Raw genomic sequence first — 24,582 nt, forward strand, 5'->3', positions numbered from 1 at the left:
ACAACTGAAATATAGAGCCAGAGTTTGGCAGCTACGAATTGTCAGCATTAACCCCATACAGGTACTGTTAAAGAAGCTGAAAAAGAGATCAGACTTCAGTTATAGACATGAATGAAATAGACTTGATTAGGACTAAGGCAAATCAGATTAAAGGGTAAAGGATGATACTGACTGTGTTTTAAAACTTTAACTTCTGTATGACACCAAAGCAAGAGACATTTGTTTGGTATAAAATCTATGTTTTCTGTAGCACATTATATAATTTAACTCGTATGGTCAGTTTATTCAAACGCCATAATTACATGGAAACTTGAATAGGGGTGAGATCCGGTTTGTTTGTACAGGTTAGCATGAAGCCCCAATACATCCCAGAGTAATTCGGGCAGAAAATAAAAATGTATTTGTAAAGCCCCCTTGAGGGACTGGGGAAAAATGTGGAAATATTAACTACCCCACCTGGGGAATTCCTGATATTCTCGCAAGTATTGGGGACTACAAATTTAGTAGACCAAGCCCTCAGTCTTGGGGTTTGCCCTCATGAAGCTTGTTACTGCAAAGGAGAGGCAAAGCTTATAACTGTGCCTAAGGGTCACCCCCAGAGAACCTCTTTTGTTGCTTAGATGTGGCCTCTCTCTCTAAGCCAACTCTGCTGGTAAACTCACTGCCCTCCCTGCTACATGACTCCCAGGGGTGTAAATCTCCCTGGCAACATGGGACATGACTCCCAGGGATGAGTCTGGACCTGGCATTGTAGGATTGAGAAAGCCTTCTGAACCAAACGGGGGAAGAGAAATGAAACAAAATAAAGTTTCAGTGGCTGAGAGATTTCAAATGGAGTCAATAGGTCATTCTGGAGGTTATTCTTATGCATTATATAGATACCCTTTTTAGTTTTTAGAGTATTAGAATATCTAGAGGGAAATACCGGAAACCGTTGAACTGCAAGCCAGTAGCCTTTATTCTTGAAGACAACCATATAACCAAATTACTTACATGGTGTCATGGTGTGATTGTGAAAACCTTGTGGCTCAACTCCCTTTATCCAGTGTATGGACAAATGAGTAGAAAAATGGGGACAAAAAGTAAATGAATAATAAGGGGGGAGGTGGGGTATGAGATGTTTTGGGTGTTCTTTTTTACTTGTATTTTTATGCTTATTTTTATTTTTATTTCTGGAGTAATGGAAATATTCAAAAATTGTGGTGATGAATGTGAAATTATATGATGATACTCTGAACAAGTGATTGTACACTTTGGATGACTGTATGGTATGTGAACATATCTCAATAAAATTGCATTAAGAAAACAGCTATGTTTTCATAAAATGTTATTCGTATTAATATGTATTGGTTACATTGCTGTCACTTTTAAATGAATTAGTAAATAAATATTTTTAAATTTTTTCCATTTTAATTTCTAATTTGGTAACTACTGGTAGATATAACCCTCATTTTAAAAAATGCTCTTTGGGGTCTTCAGTAATGTTTAAGATTGTAAAGGGGTCCTGAGGTCAAAGAGTTTGAGAACCACTGTTCTAGCAAAGGGTCTACCTATAAGTAACTGATCAAGTCCAAAGGCACCAGTCAGGGTACAGCCCCTCCTAGAAGCATGGGCTCCTGAGGTTCTGCCTGACTCCAGGACAGCATGTTCCAAAGAGACATATATTCAAATTACTGCCCCTGGGGGACTAGCGCAAGGCTTGAAGCACTACCCCAAAGCAGGCAAGCACAGGTACACAGACACGGAGCTGGGACATAGCACTGAAGGTCTTCAGGTAGGACATGCTTCCTGATGTCAGAAAAAGCATCACTACCCAAGGTCAAAGGCTTTCTTCCCAAGACTCAAGAATGTGTTAAAGGCAAATGCGTGAATATGATTTAAATAAGCACCTTATACCTGAACAATATTCAAAACGCTACGATGTGAGAATAAGATCAGGAGTGGGCCCCTGGTCTTCAAATACTTCTTCAGAATTCACCCCTATGGAACATATGGCTTGTGTGTATGATGGACACACATCCGAGTCTGAAAAACAAGTTAATTAGCAAAAAATGTTTTTGTTGATCCATTGGAGCTCACTGGCCATCTCCATTGACTTCTTCCTCCTTCTCTTTCTATCCCTAAGTAAGTAAGTACACTCAGGTCCAGTATGACCATTACAAACCTATTCAAGGTAAGCTGAAGTCAGAGTAGGGCACTGACCTTTCTTCAAGGGGGGGCAGGGCAGGGGCCATGGGATGACATCACCCACACACAGCCCCAGGAGAAGCTGACTGGCAGAGTGAGAAAAAAATGCAAGCATACAGCATTTTTCAACCAATACCCACCACTGGGGAAATTACAAGAAACTCCACACCAAAAGTTTGGCGACTCAGTGTAACAGACTTTCAGAATGAGAAATCTGGCTCTTTTTCAGCAGCAAATTTAACATTGATGATGCTGAATTCATCTACAACTAAAATTTAACATGGACATGTAATAAATAATGAGCTATTTCTTCACCAAACACCAAAGCCCTATACACAGATCCCTGAAAATTCTCAAAGCTTCAACAATCAAATTGACACTTATATGAAAACATAAAAACTGTGCTTTTGGCAAGAAGTTATCCCCATATTCTCTTTACTGCACTCCAAGAAGAGAAATCAGAATGATTTGACCTAACTGACAATGTACTTTACTTTTAGTTATTTCCTTTGTATAGAAAAACTGTGTTTAGGACTTTGGAATAATTTGCCTGGGGAGTTTGACCCCAAACACACAGAACTGGATCCTACAAATGAATTAAAGGATAGCGAAATGTTCTTTTTACCATTTTGCTCAATTGAGGCATTATTCACTCATTATAATATTTTAAGATATATTTAGTCTGAATGGATCTATGTGAATAAAAGATGACTGTGGCTGTTAGTACAGTTAATTACACAATATAATTAATATAAATAACTGCCCTGCAACTCAAGGCATCAGTACAGGTCTGGGTTGGAGAATGTAAATCAGCACACATCTGATAGCAGAGGCCCTGCCTCCAGCCCAGCCCCCCAGAGCAGAGCTCCCTTCCCCTGGGTTCCCTTCTTCCACAGGGAAAGTCTCAGTGCAAATCAAACAAATCCGCTCTCACGTCTGTGTGCTGATTGGGTCCTGACTCAGAAAGTTCTCCTTTGGGCTGGAGAAAGTCAGATAACTGTGAGTGTCTGAGGTCCCAGCAGCACTGTTGGATGCCCCACAAAGGTATTGAAAAAGGTCTGCATGATGGAAATTTTCTGATGGTGAATAATCACCAATTAAGAAACCCATCAAATACTGCATGGTAAATCTGATCAGTTGTTAGGGATTAGTCCCAAGGACTTAAAAACTTTGTGATGCTGATCTGTTCTGAGGAAACTCAAGGGTTGACTTGGGCCCCAGCCAATTGCCAACTTGATGTGTTGCAAGACAATCAAAGCATTTCAACAAATGTCAGCAATGTTACCAAGAATCATCCAGGAAACAGCATCAACCTCCCACACAGACCATTTTGCATGAGAAAATGCTAAAAAATATTATGAGTACAAGAGAAGAAATTAGCTATTCCTGTATAGTAAAATCACACATTTAATGACATAGTCAAAGTGCTAAAATCCCTGCAAACTTTTTTCATTTTATTATCACCTTGGGACAAAGATAACTCCTTTTGTTTTCATGAAATCCCTGTACTAATTTTAACGAATAAAGAGAATTTCACTTACAGCCCAATATAGAAAACACTACATCTTTTAGCCACTTAAAAAGTATAAAAGGCACTCTTATTTTAACCAGAGAAAAAGTGAAATAGAAATGGAAGTAGCAATACAAATACAGTTTTCAGAGTTTATTTTAAAGTTGCCTGTGTTTTGCAATATTTTGAAAAATCATAAGCCTTTAAAGTGGGTTGAGATCTTCAAGTTGATCTAATCTGGTCCCACCTCTTCATTTTACAGATGAGCAATGGGAGGCAAACAGAGATGGAGAAACTTTCCCGAGGCAACCCACACAGGGAGTGAGAGTGGTAAAACTCGAACTGGGACTCATTTCTTCTATCTCCCAGACTAGTATTGCCCCACCACACCACGCCAACTTCTTTATGGGCAACTGTGTCATTGCTGGCATTTGTTCTCTCAGAAGTCGCTGGAGTTTTCCGAAAGGCCATGTGTCCTAAAGCCCTCCTTCGGAGATTCCGAGATATCCTGTATGGTTTTGTTTTATCAATATAAACGTTTTCCCTGTGATGTGCCTGCTTGAAGGAGCCCTTGTTCTCTTTCTGCCGTTTATGTTGCAAACTGTTATATTTCTTTCATTTTATAAGTAATCATTAAGTACCTAATGTGTGAGAACTGAGCTGGACATTAAGAAATCAAAGATAAGCAAGGCGCAGTCCCGCCCCCGAGGCGCTGTCAGTCTTGTGGTGTGATGAACGAAGCTGTATCCTGATAGGGTGACAGGAGAGGCAGCGAACCCAGCCTGGAAAGCTCAGACACGCCTCCTCGGAGAAGGTGCCTTCTTAGCTAAGGCACACTGAAGGTGAGTCCTCAAGGAGACAGATGTAGCAGGCAAAAGTGGGTGCCAGAGAGAGCTGACACAATTTGGAGACAGCGAAGAGTCCCAGAGGGCCAGGACACAAGTATCAGGAAGTGAGGTGGGGCGGGGTGAAGGGGCACTGATGAACGGTAAGTAGAGACCAGTAAGCAGGAGCCAGATCTTGAAGTGTGTGTGTGTGTGTGTGTGTGTGTGTGTGTGTGTGTGTGTGTGTGTGTGTGTGTGATGCCAGGAGTTTAGAGAGAAGTATGTGAAGGAGAATGAAGGGTTTTGAGCAAGCTGGTGAAATAACCAGATTCACATTTTAGAAAGATAGCTCTGACTGCCATGGGAAAATTTTAATACAAAGGGCAATTCTGTGCTGGGAGATGGGTATGGCGGCATATACTTCAGCAAAAGATGATGCAAATCTAAGATAAGCTAGGGAGAGCCGGGTGGAGAAAAGGCAGTGGGGTGGAGAATAGTCAAAGGAAAAAGAGGCCCTATGTGGTGAGTGACTGCAGCTTCTAAGATCTTTTGCAGTTTTCTTTGAAGAGATGATGCTATCATCTTTTCATGCCAATGCCCAGGGTTTGAATAGAAAGGCAGCGATTATTGTGTAACTAGGGGCATTGAATAATGCATCATTATTTTTTTTCTCTGGTATAGGAATTAAAAGCAGGAGTACTGCCATTTTTTAAGCAAAAGAAGTTCATACATTCTTCCTCATCTAATATTTTTAAATGCTTTACAAGATTTTACACTGAGGTATAATTCTGAGGTATGTCCCAGAAAAAAAAATTTAATATTTAGACTCTTACAATAATGTGAGATTTAGATATCTTAAAAGTAGCTTTTAAATATTAAATCCAAAAACATTACCAAAATTATAAGAAAGAAATTCTTGCCATTATCTATATGCTCTGGGGCATTGAATTGTGTCTCAAGCTACAATTAATTCAGTGTATTCTTTTATAAGCATAAGTATTCTGAAATGTCACAGTTCTTCAGATTTACAGTTCCTGCTTTATCTCCTTCATTATTTTCTCTGAGGTTAAGCTAACTAAAGTAATAAATATAATTTAGAAAAAAAAATGCAGTGTTGGGGGAAAAAAAGGAGGTAGGAAGGAAATGGAAATTGTTACTGGTAGATAAACATTTCCAAAGTTTTTAATGCATCTAAGACAACAGTCTTCAAACTTGTCTGTAGACCACTTGGGTGGATTAAGGCATATGGAGAAGGTGCCATGTGGTCCGCTTTGCCCAGGACAGTCATAGTTTGCATGTCATCCTGATATTAGTAATAGTGCCCCTTTTACTATCAAACATGTTCTAATTTGGACAATTTATGAGCATCCTACCGAGAGACCATCTACACACATGCGTGCACAAACACACACATGCACACAGACACACACACAGAGCTATGTGCATAGTTTTTTCATTCCTTGAAAACTCCGTTTCCCTGCGCCAAGGTATTGGGGATGGCATTCAGACTAACCTGCCTCAATCCCCAGACGGGGAGACCTGCAGGGAAACGCTCTCTAGCCTTGGCGTGGCCCATCCCCAGACGGTGCCTGGAGAAACCTCACCTAGTCTATCTATGAAACCGCCTCCTGGAATGCCTCAAAACGCAGCTTCTGCCATCTGTATTCCAACTCTAGGAAGAAAAGCCACAGTCAGATTAAGAAAACAGGAGATCTTTCAGCTTCTGCAGTGTGAACGAATATTACGAGGATTAAATGAAGTGATTGAGTGAGTAAGCGTAAGTGAAAAGTGCAACGCGGCTATTAGCAGTCAGGGGAATTGTGTCATCCCCGACGGCGGGCGGAGGGGCCTCTGGCTGCTCCGCACATCGGAGCTGCTCCCACTCCTTCCCGAGCCCGACCCGAAGGCTGGGCCGGCCCCCTGCGGCCTCACAGACTCCAGCCAGACACCGCACCACAAAGACGCAAATCGCTGAGCGTGCAGCAGAACCTCCGAGGCAGCCGCAGCCCAGAGGGACTGAAGTGGCAGAACTTACAGCGTTAGGAAGCGAAGAGACAGCTGGGCTGACGCACTGTCTATGGAGCCTGGTTCGACTGGCGTCAGCGTATCCCCCCCCTCTCTCCACCCGCCCAGGAACCCCTCAAGCGCAGGCACTTACTAGCGGGGACTGAAGTTTGGGACCCATCGCATTTTATTCAGAACCTCCCGGGCGGTGGAGGGGGTGCTTTGGAAGATGTGAAGGGTGCCCGCGGGGTGGGGAAAGCCCCGGAGCTGCGTGGGAAGGCCGCCATTCGGGTTCAGCTGGGAGCTGGCGGGCTGTGGGGCTCTCTCTGGGCGCTTGCCTTGCCCCTGCGCCTCGTCTGCGAAAGTGGGGGGCTGAGCCGCAATACATCCACGGTCCCCGGCTCTGAGAGTCTCGGTCTGCTCTGGCTGTGGATGCGTGGAGCAGTCTGACATGCTAAATGTACCTCTAGTGTGACAGGCCTAAAGGACGCCTTTAGAAAAAGAGGGAAAAGTAGAGTTCATGAGGAAGAAACTACGAGCCAGCTTACTGCAAAAGTTGATCAAGAATATACATGTGAAGGCCTTCACTTGTTTAACGTATGCAGAAGCTCAGAAATACCGAGGAAGAATCCTTTCTGCCTAGAAAAATGCAGATAAAACTCTGATTTCATGCTTTAAAATGCCAGAAAGAAGAGCATTTCATAAATCCGAATCTCAGCCCCACAAAATGCCAATCAGGAGGGTGAGCCAGACACTCAAGTACTTTCCCACTTTCTCCAGTCTGGGGGCACCACGCCCTTTCTGATACTAGCATCACAAAATTCACTGTGGGGTGTTTTTGTTTTGTTTTGTTTTAATCTTAGACTCCTCCGAATTCCATCATAGAGCTGAAAATGTTCTCAGAAATACTTTCTCTTCGGTGAATCAACTGCTGCGCCCCCACCCCCACTCCCACTCCCAAAATAAAATAATAATAACAAATAAATAAATAAAACTCCTAAACATGCGACTCAGCATTCTTACTTTGTACGGTCAAGTGATTTGCTTCCCTAAGAGGCATTCGTGGTTCCCAGAGGGCTGGAAGCTTGAAATGCTGCCCCACTGGGGCAGCTGTCCTTGAAAATAACCCATTATATCGCTGTGTTCACCATTTGCTGCCACCTCAAATCAAGAATTACCACCCAAAGCGAGATCGCCAGCCCTGCTAACCCTGCGTGGCTTACCTGGAGTTACAGCTATCCTGGAAAACGCTCGGCCGGAGGAGGTGAGGAGCGCAGAGGACTGGACCGGGCAGAGAACAGAGCGGCGCTCACCTGCACCGCCCGCCGCGCCCGCGGGGCCCGCCCCCACCTGCGCTCCCCGCCCCGCCCTCCCCTACACGCTGCTCTTACTCACGCCTCTTGGCAGCTCTTCCCTGATGGAACAAAAGTGACTCAGGCTGACGCTGCTGTTGTCTGCACAGCATCTAAAGGGGCAGCAACAGGCCCAGGCAGGACGCGGCTGGCAGTGGCTCCGGAATGCGGCCGCCCCGGGAGCCCCCGCGCGGACCCGAAGGCGAAATCCTGTATGAAGTAGGGGGAATGTGTGATGGTAGCAATACTGCATACCTCTCAAACATGTTGGTGCCACAAGAGTATTTCTATCTCCTTTCTTTTGTTGTAAACTGCAGTAGCTCACTCTAATAGATGCCAAAAGAGAAAGGAGATCACAAAAGAAAAAAAAATTGTGTTATACATATATATATATATATATATATATATATATATATATTAGATACAATATATGTAAAGCTCCTGGCACATACCATGTGCTCCCTAACTGACGGCTGTTATCATGACCTCTGCCTGTTCCTCCAGGCTCAGAAAATCAACATCAGTGACCAAATCCACCACTTGCTGTGTGCTTGCTACCTGACCCCAGCATCTTAAGGGATTGCACTTACATCATGCAGCTTTGTCCATTCCCCTTGTTGGTGTTCTGATTCCCTCTACAACACTCTTTTTTGTTTATTTTTTTTTTTTTAATTAGAGAAATTGTAAGCTTACAGAAAAATCATGTTAAAAATACAGTGTTCCCAAATACCCTCCCCCATTATGAACACTGCATTAGTGTGATACCTTTGTTACAACTCTTGAAATAATAGTATAATTGTAGTATTAGCTATAGTCCATAGTTTACATTAGTGTGTATTATTTTTTCCTATATACCACCTTATTATTAACACCTTGCCTTAGTGTGGTACATTTGTTTTAATTCATGAAGGAACATTTTTATAATTGTACTATTAACTATAGCTCATCATTTACAATAGGGTTCACTGTGTTTGTTGTACAGTCCTAAATTTTATCTTTTAGTTTTTATTCTAGTAACATATATATGGCCTAAAATTTCCTCTTTTAACCACCTTCACATATATAATTCAGTGCTGTTAATTACACACACAATATTATGCTATGATCACCACCATTCATTTCCAAAACTTTACAGTCAACCCAAATAAAAATTCTGTATAAATTAAGCATTAATTCCCCACTCCCTACCTCCAACCCAGCCCCTGGTAACCTATATTCTAGATTTTGAATCTATGAGTTTGCTTATTCGAATTATTTCGTACAGTGAAATCATGCAATGTTTGTCCTTTTTTTTTTTTTTGTCTGGCTTATTTCATTCAACATGATGTCTTCAAGGTTCATGCATATTGTCGTGTGAACCAGAACTTCATTCTTTTTAATGCTGAATAATATTCCATTGTATGTCTATACCACATTTTGTTTATCCATTCATCAGTTAATGGACACTTGGGTTGCTTCCATCTTTTGGCAATTGTGAATAATGCCACAATGAACATTGGTGTACAAATATCTGTTCATGTCCCTGCTTTCAGTTCTTTTGGGTGTTACCTAGTCCTCTAGAAAACTCTTGTTCAGTGTTTCTCCAGCCAGAGCAGGAACACTCTCAGGGATAGGAATTAAGCAACATCTAAGGAAGCCCAAACATAATGTCTTTAGATGATTCTGATCGTTTGAAAGTGAGAGGCACCATTTAATTAGGGATATTAGACATGGTTCCTCTGCTCAAAGAGCTTACAAATCAGTACAGTAGAAAGATAAGAACAAAAGGAATTAAAGTACCTGGCAACATGGTGTGTGACCTGAAAGAGGTGCAAAGAGAGAAAGAGTTCAGAGATGAGTACACTCCTTTCCATGTGGGAGTGACTGGAAAAGGCATCATGATTGGAGACAGTCTCCTTTGACATCAGAAGACCATTCCAGGCCTTGGAACACAGTTTGAACCTAGGTCCATAGCTGGAATGACACAAGGTATATTTGACATGTATGCCAACCAAAGGTTGCATAGAGTGATGCCTATCAAAAGCATTCACTTATTAAAGTGTCTCTGGAGGTGACTATGTACCTCAGTGTTTTCACCTTCTTACAAAATGGAAGTAAGTCCCATAACTCTCAAATGAAACATCATTGCCAATGACAAATTATTGACTGAGGCAAAACAACAATTCCCATTCCATGGGAATAATATTAAAACCGTGTATCTGACTGAAAGGATCCATTTTCCGATATATTCTTCAGTGGTGGCCATAATTTTAAGTCCTTTTAAATTCCACATAGAAGACACTGGAAAAGAAAAGTGCGGGAAATAAGGATAAAATAAGTAATTCACATTTAAAAAAAAATGTCCCAATTTTCAGGCTAGTTTCTGGACATGACAGCTGATGAATTTTAGGAGAGAATGGCCTCAAGAAATTCTTCTGTATTCAACACGTTGGTTTCCACTCTGCCTCCCCATTTCAATAGAACACTTTGATTGGAGTCCATGATTGGATCAAATAAGCATTTACTGAGTGCATCAGACCCTGGGCTAGACACTGGAACAGATACCAAGAAGAATAAGACCTGGCTTTGAGTCTCAAGGAGACTACAGTTTAGCTTTAAATTTCTATGAGTCTGGGATTCTACAATAATTGTTACAATATAAAAAAGAAACATCCTGAAGGAAATTTCTGGAAGGAACAATGTTGTCAGTCCTGTTAGCATGTGGACTTGCAGGCAAGAAACCTACAAGAAAAAGGTTCTACTCATACTAGCAACTCAGAGAACAGCTATATCAAAATACCAATTTGTTATTATTATCAGGTCCCATCTTCAACCTCTTGCTATGTAGCCTCAAGAAAAGCCAGCTCTAGAGCTCTTTTAAACTCCTTCCTCTTGATGAAGTTTAAACCAACAGGAAGCAGATATAAAACCAGATTTTACAGTCTTCTATGTAATAGTCTATACAATTCACTTATGTTTGTTGCCAATTGCCTTCTCCAGCTAGAATGTAAGCAGGGATTTTTCTGTTTTATTCCCTGATGTATCCCAAGCACTCAGAACAGTACCTGGCACATAGTAGGTGCTCAATAAATATCTGTTGAATGAGTGAATAGGAAATAGCCCTACCTGAGGATGAGGCAGATGGCATACAATTTTTGCTGATTCCAGTTCTCTTTTACCTCTCTGTCAGTCATTCCAAACATTTTACATTTGTAAAATAAATGTTCCTTTAAAAGAGTATTTGGTGGGATATGATACACCTGTTTGCAGGAAAAGAGCATTTGCTCTGTAATTCCCAAAATAATCTATATATTTCTCTCTCTTTAGTTTGCCACCAAAAAAAAATAAAAATTTTTATTGACTATATATAAAAAGGGTAAATTAATTCTGGGTAGTAGAAACATAGCTCACAGAAAGAATTATCCATCCATTCATTTTTCAATTTTATCCAACAATAATTTCCCCTAATTCAACAATAATAATCATCCGCTCACATATTTAATAACCTAGGAGACGGTTTTGTTGCTGCTTTCTCTTACCTATAGGTTGACACATGGCAAACATTATAACTTCGTTTACTCAGCAGTCTGGCTGAGGATGTCTTGGCACACCCAACCACTCCCAGGAACACCTCAAGGAAGCTCTGTTGTAGCATGTTTAGAAGGCTTTCTCCCGCCTCATTCTCTGTCCCCCCCTCTCTCTTGCTCACTTTCTCTCTCTTGCTCGCTCTCTCTCGCTCGCTCTCTCTCTCTCTCTCTCTCTCTCTCTCGCTCCTCTATCTCTCTTTTCTTCCCCAAGAAAAGAAGTTTCAGCCACAAATTCTTGGGCATTCTCTCCAGATACCTACAAATCATTAAGTGTTTCCCCTGCTGATAAGTGGAAGACATACTGGTTTGTGTGATATGTCTCCCACAAAATAGAAGAACCGTGATAACTGCACATTTCCAACAATTCACAGAAACTGCACAATAAAAGCTCCCAGTTCGTCCCTGAGGACTGTCATCTCCTTTTCACCTATGGAGAAATAGAATCAGGGAACAGAAAGTGACTTCACCTTAGAGTTTCTGACCAAGACACAATTATGTTTTCAAAACCCCTGATTTATAATCCTTTACCCCATCTCTATTTCAAGAATCCAACAGTTTGACAGGATTTCATGATTTTAAGTTATCAACTCTAGTATTTGAGAAGCCTAAAATTCTGTCTAGAAGAGATTTCATAGCAAATGATAAACTTATATAATTTTCTACAAGGAAGTAAACTTTAAATTAAAAAAAAAAAAAAAACAAAACAGAACTAAGACTACAGTGAAAAAAAAATAAAAAGTAAAGCAGGGTCCCAGAGTTAAACCACAGACAACCAGACAATCCCACAATTTGCCTTCTGGGGAGCAAAGTGGAGAAAACCTTTGCTAGTCTACACTAACTTTGTGACAAGTTAAGAAATTGCTTTATAATGTGTGCAAAGGCATTTCTGAGCAGAAATTCCAATAGCAAATCCCATAGCTTTTATCAATGGACATAGCGAAGAAGGAGGTGAGGGAGTGGGGAAGAGGATTCTGAGCCATGCTCTGCCGTCACCAGGTATTGCTCATCCGGGAGCGACATTGTCTCTGCGCCTCAGAATCTCTGGACCCTCAAAGGGTCCGTCCCTATATTCCTTTTGGACATAAGGTCAAACAGCCAAAGCATGCCTTTACCTTACCAAAAAGAAGGTAATTTCTCTGCAAGTAATAGTATGGAATCCATTTGGCTGTAACATAAAAATGAAATGAAAATTAAACATATTAGTGCCTCAGGGACTGATTTTAATTCATGAAGTAATTGTGATTCAGTTAGTTCACATTCAGTTCTCCACATATTTACACTTATAAAAGATTTTATAATTTTCTTTTCATATGTAATTCTCATAAGACAAAAGGAAAATATAGTTGCACGAATCAAAATGCAACCTTCCAAGGTATCCAGTAGAAATTAAAATTTCAATAAAGCTGGCAAGAATGCAAATTGGTCAATTCTTCTGGGGCATAATTTGGCAATATTTTTATCTTTAATATTCATGTTCTCTGACCCAATAATACAGCTTTTAGAAATCTTTTATAAGGAAACAATTACAGATAAGGTCGATAATTAATGTACAACAATGTCCACAGTAACATTAGTTCTAACAGAAAAAACTAGAACCAGCAGAATGTCCATCAATAAGGAAATAAAATATATTTTTAAGGAGTAATGTTCACAAAATTAAGTTGAATAAAAGTATTTGCAGAGTATATATACAAATTGTGATCCCATTTTTATTTAATAAAAAAATGCATTGTAGTAACCTCTGGAGAGTGGGATTTAGGGGTTTTTGCATCTTGCTATAATGCACTTAAGGGGTGCTTGATTTTGTATTAACAAATTTTATGTATGTTTGCATGGGGAGGGGTGTATACACAGAAGATAAAGAAGATACATAAAGTCATTCACAAGTTATTTCTGGCTAGTGAAATTAAAGATGATTTTTACTTTCTTTCTAAAATTTGCTATAGCTTCCAAATTTTCTACAGTCATCCTGTATCATTTCTTATGATTAAAAAGTTATGTTTCTTTTTAATTTTTTATTTACTTTTTATTTTTACAAACATACATTCCTCCTTCCCTCCCCCCACCCTTCTCTCTGGATAACCTCTAATCCACTATAATCTTGTACTAAACGCCACACTCTTGTGTGTAATCTGAGATTGGCTGTACTCATTCCTGTGTGGACTAAAAGGAGTGCTTCCTTATAAGCACTCAAGTTCTCTATGAGAACAAGACCAATTAAACGAGAGGGAGGACGTAGAAGTTGATGGGAATGGGAAACATGAAGTCAACTGACTTCACTTGGAAAGTGAGGAAATTTTCATGGAGGCTTCAAAGAAAATTATCGGGGCTGGGGGTTGGTTTATGAATCAACCTCTGCCATGCACATAAGGCATCACATTCGACTCTGTCTCAAAGAGTTAATCACCTCCTGCGATGGGATCTAAGCCCTCCAGCTTAGACTGATCCCAGGCCCTGGAGGACTCTGTTTTAAAGGCTGAATGTTTTAAAATGAAACCAAGCTCCAGGTGCTTCCATCCAGAAGCCTAGAGCAGCTGTTTCTTCACTGGGCTTCAGCCTCCTTTATTCACGCCCACATATGTTTTGTATCTGAGCCTGGCTCCCTCCCTAGCTTCTAAACCACCTCAAGGAGGGCCCACTTTTATTCATCTTTATGTCCCTACTCCCTCTCCTAGAATTTACCCAATGCTTTGCACATCAAACATCACATAACCTGTGTTTAAATGTTAAAAAGACATATGAGTAGATACCTAGCAGTAGAAAGCAGTAAGTTATCAATAGTAAAGGCACGCTGCAGAGAATGACTGTTATGAAAGGAAATGGTGTCTGAGAAAGAGAACGTTACTATTTTAACATTTTGAAACAAGAACAGTTAAAAATCATAGTAAGTAAATCAAAGTTTGTTTGTTTGTTTGTTCTAGTCTAATCAGCGAAATGCTTATCCTACTAGTTCTTTGAACCACTGTACATCAGAACCAGGCAGGAGAGGGGGTAGGGGTCAGGAGAGGAAGCACATTCAAAGTGTGCATTCCCAGGCCCACTTTCCCAGAGATTCCGACTCTAGGTCTGAGGCGAGGCCCTGGAATCTGAGTTCCAACCAGTGAGTGTGAAGCAGTTGTTTGCAGATCACACTTTGGGAATCACGGGCTTCTGACAGGTTCTCTCCGGGCACGAGCTCTCCGGGGGTGAGCGCCGCTGCAGCCATGAGGCTGGCTGGGCTCCTGGCTCTGCCATTTCCTGACTCAAAGGCCTGCGGCAAATTACTAAATCTCACTGTGCCTCCGTTTCCTCCTCTGTAAAATCGGGGTGACATTAGCAACGGCCTCATAGGGTTATAATGAGGAATTAATGAGATAATACATTTCAAGTATTGAAATAGTGTCTGCCACCTAGTAAAGATTCATTAACATTAACTTCATGATTTTTACCCTCAAAAAACTAGGAAAGCTAAAAACCTCAGAAAGATTACTTTTATATGGAGTTTCTATGAGGAGAAAAAGCTAGAATTTTATTTGGAAGAAAGTGGATAGTCTTTAAAGCTTGAGAGGAATTAAGACTCATTAGCCACCTCTAACACACCCAACACACGAACAATTTATGTGAAGTTTTCACTTTCTACCTTCAAGTCTGGGTGTCTGGGTGTCTGGGTGTCTTACAATCGACAATGAGCAACAACAAAAGAATAAACATGAAAACAAGAATAGAAGTGGGCTTTACTAGTAGTGAGAGAGGAGGATTCAGATTTCAACCAAGGGAGTGAATATTTAATATTTCATGTTAAATAATGAATATTTGTCATGACTATCAACATGACAACTTATACCATGGTGCTTTGCAGCTTATAAATTTTTATCATATGCCCAGCCTTTGCCCTAGAAGGATCCAAAGTGTTTCCTCTTAGAAAGTGATTTTATATATATTACCTCTTTAAAACCCAGTCAGCTTTGTATTAAGATCTCCATTTTATAAATGAGGAAAGGGATAGTAGAAATGTAAGTAATTGCTAGTAAGAGATGGAATCAAGAATCACAGCCAAAACTCGGTACAAATACCACACTGCCTTTTGCTGTTTAAATAAAAAAAAAGTTAAAAAATAAATCTGGAGTCCTAAAGATAGCTTTAGAAGGGAATAAAGCAAAGGGATCAAAGAGAATTCCCTTGATGCATATTATCAGTTGGCTTTTCAACGGAGATTTTTGAGGGCAAAGCCCAGAGAGTCCCACAGAGCCAACCAGAGTTGCCTCACCAGGTCAGAACTGAATCAAGATCCACCTGCCTAGGGACTAAGAGCCATTTGTGCGTGGGAGCCCTGGCGCCCCCAGGACGGGTGTTTCCCACACACCCCTCCATTATAGACCAAGGGCACACCCCAAACTGAATGGCATCATCAGCCACATCACTCATTAGGGTAATGAGATCCTATCTGCTGCCCTTGTGTAAAATAATGTGTCCTTGACAGTCTTCAGCCTACTTTATTCAAGCTCTTGGTATCCCTGGATTTGATGAGAGAGCCGGTGTTTACCAATTGCTACCACCTTCACTTCACAGGGAGGTATCATTAGCCAGACAAGGAGGAGCCTGAGGAAAGCAGAGGCATGGAGACTGAGGAGATTCAGAACAGAGAGTAAAATTGGATCTCCCCTCCTTCCTCCCCACCTGTCCAAAAGATTACAGAGATGCCTTGAAATAGCTGAGCAGCCATACATCAAAGCTGGCTTTAAGTTAGGGGAGGAGAAAAGCTAAGAAGGAATGCAGTTCCTTTTAAAAACAAGTAGTCAATAAATACGTTTATTGGCACAGAAGTGGGAATTAATTAAAGAGAAGAGACATGTGGTGCAGATCCCTGGCCCAGTAAGTCAAACATATAGTAAAGTCTGGAACCAAAAGGCTGCAGTATACGAAAGGCATTAGCAGTTCCTTTCAAGGAGGAGATAAGTTGCTAAGTCATCAGAAAGCTCATGGCATGGGTTAGTGGTTGCTGTTAGGTGAATAATAAGAAAAATCAACTGTCAGAAAGATGTTTCTTCCTTTGGAAAAACACCTCGTGTTGATTTTCTTTCCCCAGCTCTCTCCCACTGAGGATAAAGCAAGCTTACCCTAGGTCTCTGCAATTACAGGCTGTTGGGGCAATTACCCTGGGCGGACAACAGAAATTTTCTGTTGGAGCTCCAAAGTGCTGGGCCTATTTTAACTTCAACATTTCCACAGTGAAAAATCGCAGCATCAACCTCAATGTTGAGAAGATTTATTCCCAACAATTACATCATCTCTGGTTCCATCCAGGCTACAATTATATGAGGTCTTTCTGCATGAACTGAGTATGTTGAAATTTGAATACAAATACTATTTTTGCTTTATATGAGAAGTAATCAAGGACCACTAAATAGTTCTAACTTAGAGAACCAAAGAGTGTCATCTTCCAACTGCCTGATACATGATAATTGAGGAGTCTGAATCTAAGCTGAGATTTGTGTCCTTGGCACACCAGAGATATCCATAGTGACAAAATGTAGCAAATTGTTTGTTTTTTAGTCATCTGACATTTACTCATCATCTACCAAGTGTCAGGCACCACAATATCAAACATTGCATTGATAAGCCTTATGGTCCAGAATGTTCTCCAATTTCTCTGCATTGTACAAGTCTTTGTATCAGAACTGAGTCAGTGGTTTCTAGCTCCCTTTTTCTCTGACTCAGCTGCAACTCCCTTCCTCAGGATGAAAGTAAAAATTAAGCCAAACGTAAATTATATCATCTCTCACAGCGATAGCCTCTTAGCTTGGGACGATTTGTTCTCACAACTTCTCCAAGTCTCCATTTTCTTATCTCTAAAATGAAATTAAAACACCTTCTTTTCTGGGAAGATGGGAGAATAATTATCCCTGAAATGCTTTGAAGATGAAAAATGCCAAATTACTCTTTGTGTTCATTTTCTGGCACAAGCTGCCAAATCTTCTATTTGCATCTGCCTGTTCTTCAGGAAAGCAAACATGAGACTGTATGGAAAAGAATTTGTGAGGCTAATTTTTGGTAAATGGGAAACTTTGTCTATATTCATATTCTTCTACCGTGAACACACTCTCCTCACCAACTGATACAAAAGAGAAGGCCCCAATCTTTATTTTTAACCTTCCTTGTACGAATCTCAAGTAACCAGATGGTTGATAAGGACAGGTTTTCTCGGTATAGATGTATTCCAGCTAATAAATAAGGAAGGGATGCTATAATTAGAACACCACTTTCAACCCCTAATGAATTAATACATCCACGCTATGATCATCAATGGTTGATACCATCACACAAAAAGAGAGAAAACCTGACATGGTATATTTCTTGATGGAAATTCACAACATCCCCTTAGAAGTAGTCTAACCAAAACAAATTGAATATGATCCAGTCCCTAGATCTAAATACAAACTTCAGGAAATATAGAGAACATAAGAAAACTTTATACCACAGAAATTCAATCAGCGAAATCCATACTATGGAAAACTCTACACACATATGACTTGTACTCTTCAATAATTAAACTGCATTTGTTAATTTCTGATGGGCATGGTAGGAACAAGTTTACAGAAATGTTGCTATATTAGATTATTTTCTTGGGGTAGAGTAGGAACATGTTGGAAGTCAGGTAGTTATTTTAGGTTAGTTGTCTTTTTCTTACTCACTGTTATGGTTTGTTTGAAACATATTTTTTTTTATTGTATGTTTTTTTTTAAATTTTTTTAATATAGTTAATTTTAAAAAAAGAGTTAATTAAAAAAAAAAAACATGAACAAAATATGCAGAGCCCCCCTGAGGAACTGGTGGAGAATGCAGGGGTGTTGGGCTTTCCCACCTCAATGGCTGCTGATGTGCTCACAGACTTGGGGGACTGGTGGTTTGATGAGCTGGACTCTCTACCACGGGACTGGCCCTTAGCAAGACTGTTGCTGCAAAGGAGAGGCTAGGCCTGCCTATAATTGTGCCTAAGAGTCTCCTCCTGAATGCCTTTTTGTTGCTCAGATGTGGCCCTCTCTCTCTAGCTAAGCCAACTTGAAAGGTGAAATCACTGCCCTCCCCCCTACATGGGATCAGACACCCAGGGGAGTGAATCTCCCTGGCAACGTGGAATATGACTCCCGGGGAGGAATCTAGACCTGGCATCGTGGGAGGGAGAACATCTGCTTGACTAAAAGGGGGATATGAAAGGAAATGAAATAAGCTTCAGTGGCAGAGAGATTCCAAAAGGAGCTGAGAGGTCACTCTGGTGGGCACTCTTTTAGGTTCTAATGAATTGGAATAGCTAGTAGTAAATACCTGAAACTATCAAACTACAACCCAGAACCCATGAATCTTGAAGACAATTGTATAAAAATGTAACTTATGAGGGATGACAATGTGATTGGGGAAGCCATGTGGACCACACTCCCCTTTGTCCAGTGTAGGGATGGATGAGTAAAAAAATGGGGGGGGAGAAAAGGCACCCAGTGTTCTTTTTTACTTTAATTGTTCTTTTTCACCTTAATTTTTATTCTTATTATTTTTGTGTGTGTGGTAATGAAAATGTCAAAAATTAATTTTGGTGATGAATGCACAACTATATAATGGTACTGTGAACAACTGAATGTATGCTTTTATGACTGCATGGTATGTGAATATATCTCAATAAAAATGAATTAAAAAATAATTAAACTGCAAGGAAAAGAAGATTTCAATGGGAATCTAAAAACTCAAAGAGATTTGAGACATACCAAATAATATCAAATAATTATAATTATGGTGCTTAATTTGGATCATGGTTCAAACTGTAAAAAAGGAAAAAAAAAAAACAAAAACAATGAGAAAACCAGGGAGATTTGAACACTAACTGGATATTGACAACATTAATAAATTGATGTAATTTTTTAGGTGTGATGATGATATCATGGTTTCAATTTTTATGTCCTCTTCAATTAGAGATACCTACTAATATTTTTACAGATAAAATGAGGGTTTATTATATAATTTTCTCTACTTTTGAATATGTTTGAAATGTTCCATAATAAAAGTTAAAAAATAAAGAAAGAGAAAAATTAAAAAGAGGAGAAAATAAGCAGATGCTTGGGACAAGAAGCTGGGGAAATTTCTAGATAAAATGGGTTATCTTTAAAGAGAAACCATATTACCAATTAAGAGAGGACTGCAGGAGTGGGTACCATCAAGTTGAGCAGAGCTAGGCAGAGTGGGAAGGAGGAAAAGAGAACCAGCCAGCAGTTGATAAAGAGCTGCCAACTCCAAGTGGACACGACCCATAGATTCAATATTGTATGGCAGCTAAAAGCCCAAGCCCTGGACTCAGGTTTAAATCCTGGTAGTTCCTAACTCACAGGGATGTTGTGAGGATGAAATAATTTAGTGCACAAGCTCAGAACATTGCTGAGCACATAGTAGGTGCTTTATAAAGGTTATTATTATTGCTTATAGATTTTAACATCCAATTAGCTGATGCTCAATATCGTTGGCCATCAGGGAAACATAAATTAAAACCACGAGATACCACTCTACCTCTTAGAATTGCTAAACTTAAAATGACCAAGCACACCAAGTGTTGGCGAGCTTGTGGAGGAACTGGAACTCACATCCAGTGCTGATGGGAATGTAAAATAGCATAATTTGGGAGGCAGTCTGGCAGTTTCTTATAAAGGATAACAGACACTTAGAATATGATCCAGAAATTCCACCCAAGAGGAATGAGAACATATGTCCTCACAAAGACTTGCACAAGAATATTCCTAACAGCTTTATTTGTAATAGCAGAAAAACTGGAAACAATCCAAATGTCCATCAACAGATAAACAAATTTTAGTCCATGCATACAACAGAACACTACTCTACAATAAAAAAATGAACTGAAACATGCCGCAATGTGGATAAATGTCAAAACATATGCTGAGCAAAAGAAGCTGGAAACAAAAGAGTGCATGTTGCATAATCCCATTTTCACAAAGCTATAGAAAAGATAACTCTAATCTACAATGTCACAAAGATATCAGTGGTTGCCTGGGACCAGGAGTGGGGATTGACTGGAAAGGAGCAAAGAGAACCTCTCAGGATGGTAGAAATATTGCCTGTCTTCATTGTAGTGGTGGATCCATGGAAGCATGCATTTGTCAAAACTTATCCAACTGTACATGTACAATGAGAACATACTATTATATGTAAATTATACCTCAATAAAGTTTTTAATACAATCAGCTAGCTTAATGAATGTGTGATTCTGTATTGGGTTCTGGATTTAAAAAATGAAAGAAGAAGGTAGGGAGGGAATTTTTTTTTTCTTTAACTATGTAAGACATAGGGACAACTGTAAAAATTTGAATGAGGTCTATGAATTAAATAATAGTATTATATCAATAGTAACTCCCTGATTTTGATACTTGTACTATGGGTATTTAAGAGATTAACCTTGTATTCAGGAAATATACATTGTAGTGTTTAGAGGTAATAGGGCAACATGTCTACAACTTATTCTCAAATGGTTCAGAGATAGATGATATGGATGGATGGATGGATAGATAGATAGACAGACAGACAATAATAAAGCAATCCAGTAAATGGTTAACATTTGGAGAATGTAAGTGAAGGATATACAGGAATTGTTTGAATTATTATTGCAACTTTTCTGTAAGTCTAAAGTATTTCAAAATAAAAAGATAAAAATAAATCAGTTGTGCAACCTTAGAGTAGATGGAATCTTTAAACTTTAGTTGGGTCTTTAGTTCACTTAAACACTAATGGAATTGAATTGGGATCATCCATTCAAATGTGTGAACCTGAGATAGAATATTCAGGTAAGCAGAGCCCCAGTCATTCAGCCCGCAGGATAATGCTGTCTCTGCAGACCAAGACGAAGGTAAGGAAAGAAGTAAAGAGGAAGTCACACTGCATAAATGCATAGGGGGGAGTAACTTGCTTTTGCAACTCCATATCATACAAAAGTAGCACTTCTCAGTAGCATTCTAATTATCATTCTGTAGTATTATCTAAAAAATCTAAAACCCTCCTTCAAACTCAGTGTCTTCCTTCAAAATCAAAGTCTTTGTTTTGTGACCTATCGAACGAAATGCACTTAATGAAACCTTATATTAAGACAGAAAATATAGAAGATTCCTACATTTAGTTGAAAGGAGCACTGCACAGAGAGTCCCTCCCTTAATCTGTGGGTTACTGGATCAATGGATGTCCAAACAGCCCCTGACTATGGAGCGCTCTCCATGAGTAAGCAGGAATGAGCCCAAAGCCAAGGCCTCACCTGGGTAGCGTGGCAGCCGGTGATGTCACAGGCCGGGTGTAGGAAGGATGGCTGGCTGTTGTCAGATGTCTCTATAGACTGTGTCGGATTTGAAACACTGCAAAGGAAGGGACTGAGGACTTGGGATTAACTATTGTCTCCGATTTCACACATGAATTAATGTTCCACTGACATTCAAACAACTACTGAGCAGGGAGAAACAAGAGTCAATTGTTGCAGGTCATCCCTGCCTGGGAGAAACTGACAGGAAGTCTTCCCTGGTGCTAACTCCTCAGCCACAGCACGTCAAAGTCACTCTGTGAATCTGGATGGGGCAACTAGACTTCACTTGGACTCTTGTCACTTAACCAGCATGCACGATAAGTCAGCCACCCTGCTTGTATCCATGGACAAGGTTGTGTCCAGTTCATCCATTATTCAAGCACGTGCCATACCTAAGCTCACAAACCAGTGCTTAAAAAGAGACTTCAGTAGGGCCATTGTTTATTAAGGCATTTCCAACACTGGCTCCCTTAAATTCCCAAATTGATTCACACAAGTTAGTTTTTGTTTTTTTCATTGCATCTGTTAGTGGAAGGAGGTAGCAAGTAAATACTGGTTCCAACATGTATAAGATATATGTTCCCAGATAAATTACATCATCTTTCTCAGCCTGTGTTTTTCATCTATAAAATGAAGATAATACTAAACTCACTGAATGGCAGTGAGGCTTAAATAAATACAATTTCAAATTAATATAATTATGAAAATAATTATTTTTTAAATAATTGTAAGTAAACACAATCCCTCTGTGCATGTAATTGGATGCCAACTTCACCCTAGACTTTCAATCATCCAGCCAGGATCCTCCCTGCCCTGGCTATGTGCTAGAATTCTGCGGAAATGTTTAACAAATACTGTTCCTAAGCTCTACCCCCAGAAATTCAGGTAACTGATCTGGGCTAGGGCCAGGTATTGGTATCTTTAAACAGTTCTCAGGCAATTCTAAAAAGCAGCCAAGATGGAGAATCCTTGCATAGAAGAGTCATCAACTTGTGATCTAAGGATCATTTCAACAGAATCATCAAGGTTGATGTAAAATGAGGACCCCAGGGCTCGGCCTTATTCCTACTGAGTCCTCATTTCTGGAAAGTGCCCTAAGAGCTCTTTCTAAAACAACTTCCCAGGTAATCATAATGAACCTTAAAATTCAAGACAAGAAAGGCCATGGTTTGGGAAGCACTGGTCTAGGCATCCACCACTTCCATCATCCAGAAATAAAGGAATAGCTATTTGACACATGAACCACAACCTGTACTCAGGATGAGGATATTCCTAAACCAACATACCTCTCAAATTTGAACATGAAAGAACATGTGGGGGACACAGCAGCCCACTCCATCATGAAGGCAGGGACATTAACAACATGTTGGGATTCCGGGCTTTTCCCTTTCCTCCTTGGACTCTCTTCCTTCTTCCCAGATTCAAGGAGAGAAAAGACAAAACTTGAGAGGATGACTGTTATGAAAACAGAAGTCAGAGTGAAATAACTTTACCCACCACCCGTCTGCCCCAGGATGCTTCCCAGAGAGGGGCATGGGCTCTCGGTGCGTGGGCAGGGCTGTGCCCAGCTGGGAGGATCCTGGCCAAGATGGCAGGACACAGATGGGCTGGAAGAGGGGGAGTCCTGCTAAAAAGCAGACAGTGGAACTCTGATCATATTTTCAGGGAGCTACAGAACAGGAGAGGGCGAGAGGTTTTGATAAAATCTGCCCGGATGAAATACGCTTTTTAGAAAAGAAACTCTTTCAAGTCCTAGAATCACAGCCTTGCAAGCATTACAATCAATCAACAAGATCCACTGTGAGATCTTGTGACTCAATTAGCTTCTTTAAGTCTCTGAAATCCCAATTTTTGTTAACATCACCATCATTATCCCTTTTGTCCAGGCTCAAAACACAGGGTCAACTTTCACCACTCACTCTGTATCCATAACCATCTCACCCCTCATGTCCGATCGCTTGCTAAGCCCAATATTTTTTTTTCTTTCCCTTTTTTTCTTTTCAGTTCTCCCATCATTCCCACTGCCACTAGTGTTTTTTTTTTTTTTTTTGGCTGTAATATATTGAGGATTTATAACACTATGAAGCCAAATATTATTGTGACATTTTTGCAGATAAGAAACTAGGGTTCAGAGGAGTTAAGCAATCTTCCTGAGGCTACTTAAGTGGTCCCCATCAATAATTGGTCCCCTTCATCTCTTGCTTGTAGTATTGCTATCCTCTCAAGCTATTCCTTACCGTGTCACAGAAACCATTGTCTATACCCAACCAACATTTAAGAGTAATTGTTCCTTCCTCTGGGTTTCATGGCTCCTTGTTCATTCCCAGCAAAAATTGTATTTGCTATTTTTTATCAAAAATTCACACTGAAATGGTTTAGAAAAACTACAGATAGATGGGTGGATGGATAGATGGATGGATGGATGGATAGATTAGATAGATAGATAGATAGATAGATAGACAGACAGACAGTCAGATAGAAAGAAGGAAGGACAAAGGAGGAAGGGAGGAGGAGAGAGGTGGGTGGAGAAAAAGGCAAAATAAATGTGATAAAATGATAACATTTTTGGAATCTGAGTAAAAAACAGGCAGGAATTTTTTGTATTATTCTTACAAATCTTTTGTAAGTCTTAATGTCCAAAACATTTTAAAAAATGAATTTTCCGAGGAAAGTAGGTAAAAAGCCAGGAACTGCGTGGACTGGACACCACAGAGCAATCTGTCTTTGGGCATACTTCATACAACACTCATGAAAACGTGGAACTGCTGAGATCAGCGAAATCTGTAAGTTTTTGCGGCCAGGGGACCCGCGCCCCTCCCTG

The 24,582-nt window shown here is 40.1% G+C and overlaps 1 protein-coding gene across 3 annotated transcripts in view; it reads right to left on the reverse strand.

The window, feature by feature from the left end:
- Positions 1-24,582, reverse strand: part of SERPINB5 (serpin family B member 5) — a 102,407-nt gene that overhangs the window by 29,736 nt on the left and 48,089 nt on the right. The window contains exon 1 of one of the 3 annotated variants that reach the window (XM_037805710.1): positions 7,749-7,816. The exons of the other annotated variants lie outside the window; for them this stretch is intronic. The gene's annotated coding sequence lies outside the window, so the exon portion shown is untranslated. Of the gene's footprint in view, positions 1-7,748; positions 7,817-24,582 lie in introns of those variants that run through there. 3 annotated transcript variants of the gene reach the window in all.

The sequence above is a fragment of the Choloepus didactylus genome, chromosome 16 (genome assembly GCF_015220235.1).
Source record: "Choloepus didactylus isolate mChoDid1 chromosome 16, mChoDid1.pri, whole genome shotgun sequence".
Classification (NCBI taxonomy): domain Eukaryota; kingdom Metazoa; phylum Chordata; class Mammalia; order Pilosa; family Megalonychidae; genus Choloepus; species Choloepus didactylus.